Genomic DNA, 12,764 nt, shown 5'->3' with positions numbered 1-12,764 from the left:
TTACTGAAATCCATATATAGCACATCAACCACTTTACCCTTAGTGACCTGTTTGGTCACCATCGCAAAGAACTCAACAAGGTTTGTGAGGCACAACCCAACCTTCAAAAACCATGTTAACTATCCCTAAATAATTTTATCCTTTCTAGATGGTTATAAATCCTGTCTCTTATAACCTTGTCTAACACTTTACCCACAACCAAAGGATGGCTCACTGGTCTATAATTACCAGGTTGTCTGTCCTCCCCTTCTTGAATAAGGGGACATTTTACATTGTCCAGTCTTCTGGCACTATTCCAGTAGGCAATGATAATATAAAGATCAAAGCCAAAGGCTCTGCAATCTTCTCCCTCGCTTCCCAGAGAATCCTAGAATAAATCCCATCTGGCCCAGGGGACTTATCAATTTTCGTACTTTCCAGAATTGCAAACACTTGCTCCTTGTAAACTTCAATCGAGTCTAGTCTAGTAGCCTGTACCTCAGTGTTCTCCTCGACAACATTAACTTTTTCCAGTGTGAATACTGACAAAAAATACTTAGTTAGCACTTCTGCTATCTCTACGGACTCCACGCACAACTTTCCACCTTGATTGGCCCTAATCTTTCACAAGTCATTCTTTTATTCCTATTACATCTATAGAAAGCATTAGGGTTCTCCTTGATCCGATCTGCCAACAACTTCTCATGTCCTCTCCTGGCTCTTCTTAGCTCTCTCTTTTAAGTCTTTTCCTGGCTAACTTATAACTCTCAAGCACCCTAACTGAGCCTTCACATCTCATTCTAACATAAACCACCTTTTTCCTCTTGACAAGAGATTCAACTTCTTTAGTAAACCATAGCTCCCTTACTCGACCATTTCCTCCTTGCCTGACACATACGTACTTATCAAAGACACGCAGTAGCTGTTCCTTGCATAAGCTCCACATTTCAATTGTGCTCATGCCCTACAGTTTCCTTCCCCAACCTATCCATTCTAAATCTTGCCTAATCATACCATAATTGCCTTTCTCCCAGCAATCTTTTTGTGGCTAGTTGATGTTCATGTATCCTGGGGTCCAAATTGACTCCTCCTTTGATTGCTCCTCTACGGATCCCTGTGATGACTGTTCCGGTTCCTCAGTGGGCTCACTGGGATCACTGAACATCTGGAAATGAACCTTGCAGCTCAGCGAGCAAATCTACATCCAAACCCTCAACCTGAGCTACAAATGTTCTCAAACCTCGCATGTGTATAGTGTCGTGGGGTCACCTGTAGTGTGACATGAACCCAAGGTCCTCGTTGAGGCCAGAACACAACACATCCATGGACCTCAGCATCCAGCATATGCTGGCCCTAAGAACCCTCAGAATACAATACCAATCCACTCACGGGATGCTTCTGCATTTCAGTGTTGCAGCTTGGACTGCTTTGGCAACTATCATTGTAGCAGGCTGCAAGGACATTGAGCAGTCAAGGATATTGACCCAGTACATGGTCGGGCCCAGGCTGCATCTCCAGCTTTTTCATTTGCCATCACAAAATCACACTCAGTTACTCTAAGCTTACCTGGACGCTCATGACGTTCCTACCTTGCATTGCCTTATCTCATCTTTTTGTGCTTTTACCCTTTAGCCAAAGACACCAGGTTCACAAAATGTTGTTACATTGACCTACCATTTTGCACCGATACTAAGCCAGGATGTTTGTCATAGTTATCAGCATTCCTCAAGGGAAATAGCTTTCATTCAAGGCTGCTGGCACAATATGTCAAGGGGCAGCCTCAACACCATTCCAGGGATTTGGATGCAGTCAATCAGCTGCTCATGGTGGTCAGTCAGACCTGTCATAAGGGATAAGGAGCCAAATGTCATACAGCCCACTACACATAGTCATAGAGATGTACAGCATGGAAACAGACCCTTCGGTCCAACCCGTCCGTGCCGACCAGATATCCCAACCCAATCTACTCCCAACTGCCAGCACCCGGCCCATATCTCTCCAAACCCTTCCTATTCATTTACCCATCCAAATGCCTTTTAAATGTTGCAATTGTACCAGCCTCCACCACTTCCTCTGGCAGCTCATTCAATACACATGTGGTAAGATTGGACTAGAATTGAGACACTTTGGGGCACAGTGGGAAAGTCTGGTAAAGTATAGCAAGAGAACTTGCTGGGCCTCACAGCAATAAAACGTTCAAAAAACCTGATGCAACTAATACTTGGACAAAACAAATGTAAGGTTCATAATGATTTCTAAAGAATTCAACTTGGCTCCTGGAGGGTGTCGTGGATTTCTGTACTGAAATGGAGAGTGTAGCTGCATGGAAACCATACTATAACACAAGAGAAAGAGGTGGCCAGATGAATTTTATGTTTTAGCTACCATCATTCCAAAAAGCATTGGAATATTGTGAACCTCTGCATCCAAGATTCAAGATGAATGGATTTTGAACCTGTTGACTGTTTTGAGTTGCTGACAGCGCTTGCCGTACCTATTCAGATAACGGTATTTGGAAATTATGTAAATACATGCCATTTTCTGCAATTCATTGCTTCTAGCTGAGCCAGGTTGAAATATTTATAATCATGCGGCCGTGGACATACATATGTTTGCATCAAACAATGAGTATGACATGAGTTTGAAAGTCAAGATTGTTGTCGACCCCCATGGCTTGGTGGGTATGGTAAGGTGTGATATTGAATTGTACAAATCAGGAAATTCTGGGTTTAGCTATTTTAACTGAGTAGGGTATTCCTCCTGGCCACCAACAACAATGGCGAAGGACTGGTGCAGGGACTGGAGGTTTTCAAATCCGTCTTGGATTCATACAGCTGAATCAATACTACTTTATTGCCAATTAAGATTTTCCTGAATATTTTTTACATCAGCCTAAAATGATTTGATGGCAAATAAAGCATTCCTTCGTTCAAAATGAATTGAAACTTCTGTCTGCTGTAATTTCTGATTGCATATACCAGGTTTATGCCTTGCACCTCCTCACCTATCTGAAACTAAAGGAAGCTTAATGAGGAACCAAAGCCCTCTAATTTATTTTGGTGATACATTTTAAGACTACTTCTCTGATAATGTCTGTTGACATAATTAGGAACATTTTTTTCTGTTTAATTTTCAATAGATTTAAGCAAATGAACTTAGTCATTCCAACAGATTGAGTAGGCATTGCAAATTGACAGCCAACTTTTCACTGCATCCATTCCACTTTCTACTGTAATTCAAAGGACAATTGTTCAAATCCTTAGAAGTTCATTTTATCATCTTATTGTCACTTTCACTTGGTTTGAAATTAAAATCTTGACAACCTTTACCAGGTCAATGGAAAATGAAACTGTTAGTGAAAAGCCAGCTGCTGATTCACTATGAATCTGTCTCTCATTGCTGACATAGACCAATTTCACCCCTTTTGTATTTTTCCTCTTAGCTGCAGGCAATATTTCTCTGGAACTGGATATTTTATTTTACATCACTAGGAGTCTAAGAGTAATTGAAGTACTAAAATACCTTAGCACAGCAACAAGGACAGTCAATGAGGGCTCATGGAAAAGGAGTTCTGGTGAAGAATACTTTGATGGGCACTAAGCTAACATAACATTTAAGTACAGGTTATGGGATAGTTAGCAGGTCACATTAAAGTTAATGATATGAGTTGGATTTGAAACACTTTAAGTAAAATGTAATATAAATGTAATTCAGTTGGGGGCATTAATAGCGATAGCTGACATGATGCTTTCACCTTTTAACTAGTTTCTAATTGCTAAGGAGATCTGGTATTAAAAGATCAAGGTCAGCATGGAACCTGTTACTGATGCAAGGACATCTGCAGCTAATGTAACAAAGATTTGGACACTAGTCATCTGCTTTTGTTTTTCACTATTTCTATTCAGATTGGCAATGGGATTATCTGCAATGTCAGCCAGGTGCCATTCACACATGTATCAAACAAATGACAGAAAAACAGGTCATTATGACTGTTAGTTTTGACTTCACAAATACAACATGGCCATATTAGAGGTATCAATGATGGTAGACTATGTGCCCCCTCATTGTCTGTCTATACCATACATCAGTAACTGATTATAATTGTGCAGCTTGATTCCTTACAAATTGATTTGGAAGGTCTGTCAGGGTGCCAGTTTACCAAGTGTTCAAAATATAAGTCACAACTTGAATGTGTGTCCAATTGTAATCTATCCACATGAGAATTAATATTAATGCTTGATGTGTGTCAGCAATAGAACGTATGGACTGTTATTACTTTGTGGAATGCACCAGAATATACCACTCTGTTGTCTTAAAGTTTGCCATCAGCTATTATCTAATCCCAAAATCTGGCTAGCAGTCATTCTGGCCGTTGTCATTTGCTAATCATGCTGCACAATTGTCCACTGGAGAAGATGTCCCTAATTGCCAAATAGGGAAATCTCTTCACATGGATTCTATTAGTATTTCCACTGCAGCAGCAATGAGATGGAGAATTTGGTGCTGTACTATTCCATTACTAGTCCAGACATAATTTCTCAAATTCACATTTATATTTCTCATCATTTTTGTCCATAAAGTCACATACGTGTTGTCATAATATATATAGTCATTATCATGTCAATGAGGACATTTCCCACAATATTTTAAGTGCTGAAAAACCTCTGAAGTGGCCAAGATAGGGTCTTGTTGAAAAACAAGTTTATGGCAACAATTTGTCTTTATCAAGTGTCTTTCACACAATAAAAAAATGCTTTATATGAACATTAAAAGCAAGCTTTGAACCAAGTAAGGTAAGGCAATATTAGAAGAACTTGGTCAAAGAAGTTGACTAATGTCTTAAAGTTGAAAAGACAGACAGAAATGTTTAAAAATAATGTTCTTATCTAAAGACATAAGCACCACTGATAGAGCAATAAAAATGGAGAAGATTCAAATGACCAGAACGAGATAAGCACAGCTATCTCAGAGGATTATTTGTTTGGAGAAGATTACAGAGTTAAGAAGGAACTGGAGGGTTTTGAAAACATGGGAATTTTAAAGTTGAGACATTACTGAACCAGCAGGCAATCAGTAATTATGGGCATAATAGGTGATAGATGTAAGTAGGAGCACTGCAAAATTATGGATGCCCTAAAATTAATGGAAGAATGCAGGTCACTAGCCAGTACTGTCTTGGAATTGTTACGGCATGAGAGGGAATAAAGAAAATCTGATGAGGATAGCTCCAAAGATGAAAGATTTCAGTTACGTAGATTGGAGAGCTTGATTTGTTGTCATCAGAGAAAGTTCAGAGAAGATTTGATAGAGCTGGCATAAACGTGTCAGGCCAAATTGCTTCCTGTGCTGTAACCATTCTATTGTTATGTGCATTTGGGGGTGGGGTATGGAGTTTTCAGTCAAAACGAAAAGTATTGGCTTTAGTCTTCCCAGTATTTAATTGGAGGAAAATTCTGCTGATGCAACATGGGACTTATGGCAAAATAAGTAATAATTCAGCAATAGAGGACCCAAGTCAGGTGGTGGTAAGGTAGATCTGGGTATCACAAGTGCTTGTGAAAACTAACTGTAATTTTTGAATAATGCAAGGAGTTAGGTGGATGAGAAGTAGGATGCATGCAAGGATAGCTTACTGGACCAAATCAGAGATGACAGAGGGGGACCAGAGGTGGATTTTTTTTTGTACGTCATACTTTGGCTACATTTAGATAGGTAAGAATAGAACCAGTTAAGTGGACAGCTGGACAATAGGTAAGTGGCATTGGAGGACAACATGTCAACCAGGTCAAATGTAACAGACAAGTCGAAATGGGATAGTTTATCTTTGTCACAGTCTAGTATACAATCTATGACTTTGAAAAGAGTGGTTTCAGTATAATGGCAACAGCAGCATTTTGTTTCCCCACAGAAGGTCATGAGTTTCTGGAATTCAAATCCTCAGAATATTTTGGAAAAGTGTCTTTAAATATTGTTAAGACAGAGATAGATAAGTGCTTGAAAAGCAAAGGGTGGAAGTTTATCAGGGGTAGGCAGGAATATGGAGTAATTAGATGAGCCATGACTCCACTGAATGGAGGAGTAGGCTTGATGGGGCCACATCTTCTACTCCTTCTCCTAATTTGTATGTTGGTATGCAACTAAAACTTGCACTGGAAACAGTTGCCCAGAGAATTCAAGGTTTTGATTGCCACTTAACTTACTGCTAGCATTCAATAAGTATACAGCATATTAGTGGATCGTGGTTGGTCGAATTAATGATGGCCGATAAATGTTAGCCTTGCCAGCAATGACTACTTCCCACAAAATACGTCCTCTCCAAAAGGCAACCAGCTACCTGGGAGTAAACAAATTATTTCATGTAATTTTGATTGCTATTTAAAGGCCCATGACCTTTTATGGTTGTCTTGCCACTGGAGGTTTGAAGAGGATTTCTCATTGGGTGACATCCTAGGAAACGTAATTAGGATTATAAGCATTTATTTCATAACTTCTCTGAGGACTTCATGTAATGGTCACTAAACAGTTGTCATGAAGAGAAATCTTGCAGAGGGTTGTCCTTGGCCTGCAAGCATAATGGGGGACAGTAGAACTGAACTTGCTGCTGATGTGAGGAAGGGAAAAGTGAAATTGACTTCTTCCCTGCAGGTAAAGGGCATACCTCCACCTTTGAACCTAATGGGTCACATATGAATTTGTGTGCACTCTTACTTAGTCCCTGAATCATCCTGAAACAAGTCACCATGTGTCAGCCAGTATATTTTAGTGCACTTCACATATTCCAATCAATTAATATTGTCTTTCATCTGTACTTAAGTGGTAAACCTGAAGTTGCTAGTTTTAGCACTTCTAGGCAAGTTCAAAATTATGAAAATCAATAATTAGGACCAAATTTGTATGTTAATTTAGATTTTCAAAAGGGCATGTTTTGTTAGTAGATTGCTCACATAGCTCATTTTCACAAAGATTTTTTTTTAGTCTTTGTCTATGCGGAGATACAAATCATGTTAGACATTGGCTATGGCCTATTTCAGGCTCATGACTTTTGTTATTTCCCTTCAACATCTTATCTAAACTGACACCAATTGTTACAGTTAATCTGAGAATGTAGCTTCTAAAACAAGTTTTGTGATTTACATATGAAAGAAGTGAAACTATCATGGTCATTCTAACAGATGAGAGACTTAACAAACAATCGAGATATTTTTCAAGGTATAATTTCAGTTACATCACACTGTAAATTTTACTGTAAGTTCTGTGTCTTACAATTATGTACTCCACGACCACCTGATGAAGGAGTAGCGCTCTGAAAGCTAGAGCTTCCAATTAAACCTGTTGGACTATAACCTGGTGTTGTGTGATTTTTAACTTTGTACACCTCAGTCCAACATAGAACACAGAACATTACAGCGCAGTCCAGGCCCTTTGGCCCTTGATGTTGCGCTGACCTGTCATACCAATCTGAAGCCCATCTAACCTACACTATTCCATGTACGTCCATATGCTTGTCCAATGATGACTTAAATTTACTTAAAGTTGACGAATCTACTACCGTTGCAGGCAAAGCATTCATACCCTTACTACTCTCTGAGTAAAGAAACTATTTCTGAGTAAAGAAACTACCTCTGACATCTGTCCTATATCTATCACCCCTCAATTTAAAGCAATGCTCCCTCGTGCTCACTTTCACCATTCTTGGAAAAGGGCTCTCCCTGTCCACCCTATCTAACCCTTTGATTATCTTATATGTCTCTATTTAGTCATCTCTTAACCTTCTTCTCTCTAACAAAAACAGCGTCAAGTCCCTCAGCCTTTCCTCGTAAGACCTTCCCTCCGTACCAGGCAACATCCTAGCAAATCTCCTCTGCACTCTTTCCAAAGCTTCCACATCCTTCTTATAATGCGATGACCAGAACTGCACAGAATACCCCCAAGTGCGGCCGCGCTAGAGTTTTATACAGCTGTAGCATAACCTCATGGTTCCGGAACTCGATCCTTTTAATAAAAGCTAAAACACTGTATGCCTTCTTAACAACCCTGTCAACCTGGGCGGCAACTTTCAAGGATCTGTGTACCTGGACACCCAGATCTCTCTGCTCATCTACACTACCAAGAATCTTACCATTAGCCCAGTACTTTGCATTCCGGTTACTCCGGCCAATGTGAATCACCTCACACTTGTCTGCATTAAACTCCATTTGCCACCTCTCAGTCCAGTTCTGCAGCTTATCTATGTCTCTCTGTAACCTACAACATCCTTCGTCACTATCCACAATTCCACCGACCTTAGTGTGGTCTGCAAATTTACTAACCCACCCTTCTACGACCTCATCCAGGTTGTTAATAAAAATGACGAACAGCAGTGGACCCAACACCAACCCTTGCGGTACACCACTAGTAACTGGACTCCAGGATGAACATTTCCAATCAACCACCACCACCTGTCTTCTTTCAGCAAGCCAATTACTGATCCAAACTGCTATATCCTCCCACAATCCTATTCCTCCACATTTTCTACAATAGCCCACTGTGGGGAACCTTATCGACCGCCTTGCTGAAATCCATATACACCACATCAACCGGTTTACTCTCATCTACCTGTTTGGTCACCTTCTCAAAGAACTCAATAAGGTTTGTGAGGCACGACCTACCCTTCACAAAATCGTCCTGACTTACCATAATCAAATCATTCTTTTCCAGATGATTATAAATCCTATCTCTTATAAACTTTTCCAACACTTTACCAACACCGACACCTCCAAATTGTCAAGAGGACTGACTGTATAAAACCCTGGAATTCGACTTCGACAAAAATCAGCAAAAGGTGCTCTCATTGCAAAAAATGCACCCATGTACTTAATATGAAAGATTAAAAAAGGAGCCAGGCTTTGTTCTCTTGATCATTATCCAGCAACTGCAAGTACAGTGGCTGTAGAGATCGTTTGCATCATTATCCAGGCTTGCACCTTACATGGCAAACAATTATCAGTATATGTTAATTTGAACTGTTAATACAGATATTCAAAAGTTTCACATGAAAGGTATTAATCAAGCTGAAAATATTTTTGAAGATGAAAGAAATTGTGGGAATAAATGTTCAGCAGGTGACCCAATTAGGGGCTGTTTTCAGGTCAATGGTCTCTATAATTCATATCTATAGCTTTGATTCAGGAATTCAATGCAAATGCAATGAACATTAATGAAAAGGTAGAAGCATCAGAAATTTTAGTGAGCTGAATATGTAATGTGCAGAGAAGTTGCAGATAAAATTTAATGCAAAAAAAGTGAGACATTTTAAAAGTACACAACATGCGCTTCATGTATGGGTCTGAAATAGTGAGATGGAATGAGAATTTGGTGTCTGCACAGATAGGTCACTAGTATATGCAGCCAATGCAGAAGAACAATCAAGTTAGTAATAAAATTTAAGTAGAGTTTTTGACAACGTCTCACATCACAGAGTGGTTCCTCAAAACCCATGGGATTTGTAGCGATTTAGAAGATTGGATTCCCAAAATTTTCTTAGTGGCAGGAAACAGAGGCTGATGACAGAAATTTTGTGACTAGAAGCCGATGTCCAGTGGCTTACCACAGGATTCGGTGCTGAGTCCCTTGCTATTTTTTGTGCATATCAATAATCTAGATATGAGCATAGGAAATATGATCATCAGTTAGTTTGTAGATGACATGAAAATTGGTGTTTAACAGCAAGTAAAGCCTTAAACTACACGATGATAAGACAGGCTGGTCAGATGAACTGAAAATGGAATTTAATTCTGAAAATTAGGTGATGCATTTTCAGAGGACTAACAAGGCAAGGCAGTACACACCGAATGGTAGGACCCAAGGGTATAGAGGCTCAGGGGGACTATATGTACATAGATCTTTGAAGACAGCAAAATATATTGAAAAGTGCTTCAGAAGGCATATGGGATTCATACATTTGTTAGTCAATTAGGCCACAGCTGGAGTACTGCCTGCAATTCTGGTCGCCACACAATAGAAGATGTGATTGCACTAGAGAGTGCAGAAGAAATTCACTGGGATGTTGCCTGAGCTGGAGTGATTCAGCTATGAAGAGAAACCAGATCAATTGGGGTTGTTTCCTTTAGACTAGAGAAGGCTGTATGTGCATGGGGTGGATGACGATGGTTAGGAGTTGAAAAAGTCTTGAGGGTTATAGATTGGGAGAAACCCCAGAGGATTGTGGATCTCTGGAACTCACTGCCTAAAAGGGTGGTAGAGGTGAATCTCTCAAGACATCTCATACCTATTTAGATGAACGCTTGAACAACCACAACATACAAGGCTACAGGTCAACTGCTGGAAAATTATATTCGAATAGATGAATGCTTGAGGTCAGTGCATACACTAGCTGAAGGGGCCTCTTTCCAGGCTATAAAAACACTGACTCTTAAAAGTATATTTGGCAATTATCAGGCAGTTCTTCTTCACATAGTACTATGTATATGGAGTCTAAAATGTGGTCAAAGGCCAAAGCTATTGATTAATTTAACAAATTGGATTAAGTGAATAATCTGTCAAATTTCTAGTCCTAATGATGAGTCACTGGACTCAAAATGTAAACTCTGCTTCCTTCCCACATGTAAGTAGTCTAATTTAATCTAGTCTAAGATACTGCCAGACTTGAGTTTCTCCAGCAATTTCAGTTTTGCTTTCAGATCTCCAACATCGGCAGTTCTTTGTTTTAGAGTTTCTCTGGATGCACAGTTCAAAATTGAGATTAATAGATTTTTGTTGAACAAGGGTGTTAAGAATTATTGAAGCAAGGCTGATAAGACGAATTAATTATCACTTAGCTATAGTTTAGTTGAAAAGTTGGAAGGACTTGAGAGGCTGAATATGCAAAACCTATTCCTAACGATGACGAACTGAGATGAGTTGAATAACCTTCATCTGTAAATACTATATGCTCCTTTTCATAGGGAGAAAACTAAAGAAAATATATTTTTAGAAATAAGCCAACTGAAAAAAAGAGCAATCAGTCTGCACATTATCCTCTGAGGTATTTTTGTTGCACTTATTAACAAACTAAAATGAAGTGTACTGTGTAAGTTTATGAACATTCACATATTATGGGCATAGTTCATATTCAAAATGGCACCTGGAAGAAACTAACCTTGTACATTGAGATGGGAAGATATAGAATGTGGGGAAATAGATGGTGACATCTTGAAAATGTTCTTGTTTCAGAGGAGGATGTGCTAGACGTCTTGAAAGTGGATAAATCCCCAGAATTTGATCAGGTGGGAACTCTGTGGGAAGCTAGGGAAGTGATTGCTGAGATATTTGTATCATTGACAGTCACAGGTGAGGTGCCAGAACACTGTAGGTTAGCTAACGTGGTGCCACTATTTAAGAAAGGTGGTAAGGAAAAGCCAGGAAACTATAGACCAGAGAGACTGACATTGGTGGTGAGCCAGCTGTTGGAGGGAATTCTGAGGGACAGGATTTACATGCATTTGGAAAGACAAGGACTGATAAGGGATAGTCAGCATGGCTTTGTGCATGGGAAATCATATCTCACAAAGTTGATTGTTACTTCTTCAAAATACTCAAAGAAGATTGATGGCAGAGCAGTGGACATGATCTATATGGACGATCTATAAGGCGTTCGACATGGGAGACTGGTTAGCAAGGCTAGATCTAATGCAATACAGGGAGAACTAGTCATTTGGAAACAGTACTGGCTCAAAGGTAGAAAACAAAGGGTGTTGGTGGAGGATTGTTCTTCACACTGGAGGCCTGTGACCTGTGATGTGCCACAAGGAGCAATGCTGGGTCCACTACTTTTTGTTATTCATATGTGATTAGGGTATGAACATAGGAGGTATAGTTTGTTAATTTATAGAGGACACCAAAATTAATAGTGGACAGCAGAGAAGGTTACCTCAGATTACAATGGGATCTTGATCTGATGGGCCAATGGGCTAAGTGGCAGATGAAGTTTAATTTGGATGAATGTGAGGTGCTGCACATTGGAAAAGCAAATCAGGGCAGGACTTATACATTTAATGGTAAGGTCCAAGGGAGTGTTGCGGGACAAAGAGATCTTGGTGTGTACGTTCGTTGTTGCTTGAAAGTAGAGTCACAGGTAGATAGATAGTGAAGGTGTTTGGTATGCTTTCCTTTATTGGTCAGAGCATTGAGCATAGAAATTGAGAGGTCATTCTGCAGCTGTAAATTGTTGAGGCATTTTTGAAATATTATGTGCAATTCTGGTTGTCCTCCAAACGGAAGGATGTTGTGAAACTTGAAATGGTTCAGAAAAGCTTCACAAGGATGTTGCTAGGGTAGAAGGGTTTGAGCTATAGGGAGATGCTGAATAGGCTAGGGCTGTATCCCGTGGAGCATTGGAGGCTAAGTGTTCACCTTACAGAGGTTTATAAAATTATGAGGGGCATGGATAGGATAAATAGACAAGGTCTTTTCCCTGGGGTGCGAGTGTCCTGAACTAGAAAGCATAGGTGTAGGGTGAGAGCAGAAGGATATGTAAGGGACCTAAGGGGCAACTTTTTTACGTAGAGAGATGCATGTTTGGACTGAGCTGTCAGAGGAAGTGATGGAGGCTGGTACAATTACAGTATTTAAAAGGCATCTGGATGGGTATGTTAGGAAAGGTTTAGAAGGTTATGGGCCAAGTGCTGACAAATGGGACTAGATTAGGTTAGGATATCTGGTCGACATGGACAAGTTGGACCAAAGGGTCTGTTTCCATACTGTACATCTCTGACTCCATGAGATGGAAAGGAAATTAACCGAAGTAA

At 39.8% G+C, this 12,764-nt stretch overlaps 1 long non-coding RNA gene across 2 annotated transcripts in view; it reads left to right on the top strand.

The window, feature by feature from the left end:
* LOC132822294 (uncharacterized) overlaps window positions 1-12,764 on the top strand; it is a 77,225-nt gene that overhangs the window by 40,251 nt on the left and 24,210 nt on the right. The window lies entirely within an intron of this gene.

This window comes from Hemiscyllium ocellatum, chromosome 14 (genome assembly GCF_020745735.1).
Source record: "Hemiscyllium ocellatum isolate sHemOce1 chromosome 14, sHemOce1.pat.X.cur, whole genome shotgun sequence".
NCBI classification, from domain to species: Eukaryota; Metazoa; Chordata; class Chondrichthyes; order Orectolobiformes; family Hemiscylliidae; genus Hemiscyllium; species Hemiscyllium ocellatum.
Note: the sequence above shows the minus strand (reverse complement) of the source record. Positions and strands in the feature narration are given on the sequence as shown.